The following is a 5820-nucleotide window of genomic DNA, read 5'->3' on the forward strand; positions in this document are numbered from 1 at the left end:
CACATGAACAAAGAAAGAACAAAATCAGCCCAGGAAACAGGCCCAACGAGCAACACCACCAGTCCCCCTCTCCCCCCATGACCCCTATCTAATGTTTTACGGCCATCCAGATCGAGGGAAACTGATTTAGGGACAATTTATTCCTGCCAATCAGCCTAACAGCACATCTTTGGGGTGTGGGAGGAAACCGGAGCACCCGGAGAAAACTCACGCAAGCACGGGGAGAATGCACAAACTCCCACAGACACCGGCCCAAATCCATGTGTCTGCACAGCAATCAGCGATAGTCACTGAGCTGTCGTCTTGCCCAGTATCTGGTCCAGTTTAGGCACACACTAACGACATGAAGCACTAGGCCAATCTCGAACAACCAAGAGCAGCCCCAGTACGATCCATCGTGTGTATGCCCCTCGTTGGACACGAGGTGGACCGACTTAAAACCTGTGAATGAAAAGGGGAAAAAAAAACATTATCATCATACTATACCCATTTACATTACCAGGGACGCCCCAATGCTAATGACCCTTATTTAAAAGGTTCTCCTATATCCACCCATCTCCAACCCAGTCATATGCCTGTCTAAGTTACTTTTAAATGACTCTAGTGTGTTTGCCTCCACCACCTTACTTGGCAGAGCATTCCATTCCCCACTACCCTCTGTGTGAAAAACCTCCCTCTAATATCTGTGTTGTACCACTCCCCCCTCATCTTAAGTCCATGGCCCCTTGTCCTACATGTCTCTATCATAGGAAATAGCTTACCTCTATTTACTCTATCTATACCCTTCATAATCTTTTATCCCTCTATTAGATTCCCCCCCCCTCAGTCGGCGTCTTTCAAGGGAAACGAGCCCCAATTTCTTCAATCTTTCCTCATACCCCAGTCCTTCCATACCAGGCAACATCCTGGTAAACCTCCTCTGCACTCTCTCCAGAGTTTCCACATCCTTCCGCTAGTAGGGCGACCAGAACTGGACGCAGTACTCCAAATGCGGCCTAACCAACGTTCTGTACAACTGCAACATTAGACTCCAGCTCTTATATTCTATACCCCTTCCCACAAAGGCTAACATACCATAGGCTTTCTTCACCACACTCTCCACTTGCACTGCTACCTTCAAAGACTTGTGCACTTGCACCCACCCCCAGGTCTTGCTGCAATTCTATACTCCTTATGGGCTTACCCTTTATCATATAACTCCCCCCTACATTATTTCGGCCAAAATGCATCACCTCACATTTATCCGGATTAAACTCCATTTGCCATGTATCTGTCCAATCAACCAGCCTATCAATACCCCACTGTATTGCCAGACACTGCTCCTCACTGCCCGCCAATCCAGCCATCTTGGTGTCATCAGCAAATTTGCTGATCACACCACCTACTCCCTCTTCTACATCATTTATATACACTACAAAGAGAAGAGGTCCCAGTACCGAGCCCTGCGGCACACCACTAGTGACAGACCTCCAGCTAGAAAAGGACCCTCTCCACTACTACTCCCTGACTCCTCTTTGCAAGCCAGTTCTCTACCCATCTAGATACCTGACCACATATCCCATGAGCTTTAATCTTCTGTACCAACATACCATGAGGGACTTTGTCAAACGCCTTACTGAAATCCATATGGACGACATCAACGGCTCGTCCTTCATGGACCGTTTTTGTCACCTCCTCAAAGAATTCTACCAGATTCGGAAGGCAAGACTTCCCCTTGACAAAGCCATGCTGCGTATCCTTAATCAGATCGCAATGCTCTAAGTGTGCGTACATCCTACCCCTAAGAATCCTCTCCATTAACTTACCTACCACTGACGTTAAGCTCACCGGCCTATAGTTACCCAGGCTATCCCTCCTACCCTTTTTAAACAACGGTACCACGTTCGCTATCCTCCAGTCCTCTGGGACCTCACCTGTGTCCAAAGAAGTGACAAAGATTCGCGTCAGAGGCCCAGCAATCTCATCCCTCGCCTCCCTAAGCAGCCTAGGATAAATGCAATTGGGCATTAGATTTCCAGTAACGTCCCGAGGCTCTGACCCTCATTTAAAACCGTCTCCTATAACCCTCCATCCCTGTTTCACTCGTGTGCCTATCTAAGTAAACCTTAAACAAGTCCAGCGAGCCTGCCTCCACCACCTTACCTGGCAGTGCATTCTATACCCCCACGACCCTCTGTGAAAAACCTCCCTCTAGCATCCAAATTATACTTCTCCCCCCCTCACCCTTAGCTCGTGACCCCTCGTGATATTTGTCTCCGATCTGGGAAAAAGCCTGCCACTGTTTACTCTATCTATACCCTTCATTATTTTATACACCTCTATCAGATCCTCCCTTAATCTCCGTCTTTCTAAGGAAAAGAGCCCCAGTTTACCCAATCTTTCCTCATAACCCAGTCCTTCCATACCAGGCAGCATCCTGGTAAACCTCCTCTGCACTCTCTCTAGGGTCTCCATGTCCTTCCGGTAGTAAGGTGACCAGAACTGGACGCAGTACTCCAAATGCCGTCTAACCAGCGTTCTGTACAACTGAAGCATTAGACGCCAGCTCTTATACTCTATACCCCTTCCTATAAAGGCTAGCATATCATAAGCTTTCTTCACAACCTTCTCCACCTGAGTTGCCACCTTCAGAGACTTGTGCACTTGCACTCCCAGGTCCCTCTGCATTTCTATACTCTTAATAGGTCTACCCTTTATCATGTAACTCCTCCCTGCATTATTCCTTCCAAAATGCATCACCTCACATTTATCAGGATTAAATTCCATCTGCCATCTATCTGCCCAATATACCAGCCTATCTAGATCCTGCTGTGTCACCTGACACTCCTCCTCGCTATCTGCCAATCCTGCCATCTTTGTGTCATCTGCAAACTTGCTGATCACACCACGTACGCCCTCTTCCAAGTCATTTACATATATTACGAATAGAAGAGGTCCCAGCACTGAGCCCTGCAGCATACCACTGGTGACAGACCTCCAGCTAGAAAAGGACCCTTCCACTACTACTCTCTGTCTCCTGTTGCCTGGCCAGTTTTCAATCCATCTAAACACCTGTCCCTGTATCCCATGTGCCTTAACCTTTTCTACCAGCCTACCGTGAGGGACTTTGTCAAACGCCTTACTGAAATCCATATAGATGACATCAACGGCTCGCCCATCGTCAACCGTTTTGTCACCTCAAAAAATTCTACCAGATTCGTAAGGCAAGACTTCCCCTGAACAAAGCCATGCTGCGTATCCCTAATCAGATCGCAACGCTCCAAATGCTTATACACCCTATCCCTAAGAATTTTTTCCAACAACTTTCCTGCCACTGATGTCAAACTCACTGGCCTATAATTACCAGGGTTATCCCTACTGCCCTTTTTAAACAGCGGTACCACATTAGCTATCCTCCAGTCCTCTGGGACCTCACCTGTGTCCAAAGAAGAGACAAAGATTTGCGTCAGAGGCCCAGCAATTTCATCTCTCACCTCCCTAAGCAGCCTGGGATAAATGCCATCAGGCCCCAGAGCTTTATCAGTTTTTATGTTACCTAAAAACCCTAACACTTCCTCCCCAGTAATGGATATTTCCTTCAACTGGTCTACAGCTCCCTCCAAGACATTACAAGACACCAAGCCCCTCTCCTTTGTGAATACAGACGCAAAGTATCATTCAGGATCTCCCCCATTCCCTCAGACTCAATGCACAGTTCCCCTCCTTTGTCCCTAAGAGGACCTATTTTCCCTCTAACCACCCTTTTGTTCCTAATATAAGAGTAAAATGCCTTTGGATTTTCCTTAATCCTATCAGCCAAAGCAATTTCATGCCCCCTTTTCACCCTTCTAACTCCCCTTTTGAGCTCCCTCCTGCTCTGTTTATATTCCTCCAGTGCTCTCTCCGTTCCCAGTTGCTTAGACCTAACATATGCCTCTCTCTTCTTCCTGACCAAGTCCTCAATATCCCCCGTAATCCACAGCTCTCTAATCCTGCCTTTCCCATCCTTCCTCTTTACCAGCACGTCTTTCCTGCAACATTATCAGTTTGCCCTTAAAAGCCTCCCACTTGCCAACCATGGACTTACCTGCTCACAACCTCTCCCAGTCAGTATCCTTCAGCTCCTTCCTAATCCAGCTATAGCTTGCCTTCTCCCAGTTCAGCACCCTCCCCTTCGGACAGCACTCATCCTTTTCCATTTTTATCCTAAAGTAGACAGACTTGTGGTCGCCGTTAGCCACATGTTCGCCCACTGCAACCTCAACCACCTGCCCCGGCTCATTACCCAAAACTAAATCCAGTAGAGCCCTCTCCCTAGTCGGGCTAGTTACGTACTGCTCCAAGGACCCTTCCAACACACATTTTACAAATTCCTCCCCATCCGAACCCCCAGCTCTAGGCACCTTCCCATCCACTCCAGGAACCCTATTCTTTCTGCACCTATCTAAAATGTCTTTACAAATGCCTTCTTCCACTGCCCTTGGGCTGTTGGGTGGCCTATAGTACACCCCTAGCATAGTAATCGCACTCCCTTCCTATTCCTCAACTCCACCCACTGGGCCTTAAGCTTTCCCCCTCTCACCTTGAACTCGTCCCCCTTGTAATTTTCTGAAGCCTCTGAATATCTATCCTGTCTATGCCTCTCGCTATTTTGTAAACCTCTATCAGGCCTTCCCTCAGCCTCCATCTTTCCAGTGAAAGCAATCCTAATTTATTCAACCTCTCATTTTTAACATCCTCGAGACCAGGCAACATCCTGGTGAACCTTCTTTGCGCTCTCTCCAAGCTTCCACATCCTCTGGTGACCAGAACTGGAAGCAATACTCCAAATGCAGCCTAACCAAGGTTTTGTATAACTTCAATATGGTTTCCGAACTCTCATACTCAATGTCCCGGCCAATGAAGGCAAGTATGCCATATGTCTTCTTATTCACCTTGACCACCTGTGTTGCCACTTTTAGTGGGCTGTGGACCTACGTCCCTAGATCCCTCTGTATGTTAATGTTCCTAAAGGTTCTGCCAATTACAGGATAATTCATATCTAAATTTGATCCTCCAAAATGCATTCACTCACATTTGTTGGGATTAAACTCCATCTGCCATTTCTATGCCCAAGTCCCCATTCTATAGATATCATGTTGTATCCTCTGACAATCCCCAACACTGTTAACAACTCCAGTGATCTTCGTGTCATCTGCAAACTTACTAATCAGACCACCTACATTTATTCCAGATCGTTCATATATACTACAAATAACAGAGGTCCCAGCACTGATCCCTAGGGAACACCACTAGCTACAGGTCTCCAATCTGTTTAAAGTCAGGCCATTTGGAATGATGAATGCACTAACAACATTTGAAAAACTATCAAACAAGGTCATTTCTGAACTAAATAATTGTGCAATGTACATAGAAGATCAAGTGGTTTTCAGTCAGATGTGGAAGGAATATTTAAAACACTTAAAAGAATTGTTAATTTGACAAAGCAGGCTGGCTGGGTAATAAACTTGGCTGAAAGTGAATTTGCAAATACCCAAGTCATGTTCTCAGGCCATACAATTGAACATGGACAGATGTGAAAACGGAAGTTATTGGGGAGTGCCCAACACTGTCAACACAAAGAGAAGTGCTGAGATTCTGAGGTATGAAGGGTTTATACAGGGAATGTGTGTTAAATTTTAGCAGTACGATTGTTCCACTGACTGAACTGCTGAAAAAGCAAAGGAAATTTCAGTGGGCATCTGAATATTAGGAGCCATTTGACAATCCGAAAACTGTTAACCACCAGACCAGTTTTGGCGACACCAAACTATGCAAAGCAATTCAATGTTGTAAGTGATG

Source organism: Carcharhinus amblyrhynchos, chromosome 8 (genome assembly GCF_965287045.1).
Source record: "Carcharhinus amblyrhynchos chromosome 8, sCarAmb.v2.hapA, whole genome shotgun sequence".
NCBI lineage: Eukaryota > Metazoa > Chordata > Chondrichthyes > Carcharhiniformes > Carcharhinidae > Carcharhinus > Carcharhinus amblyrhynchos.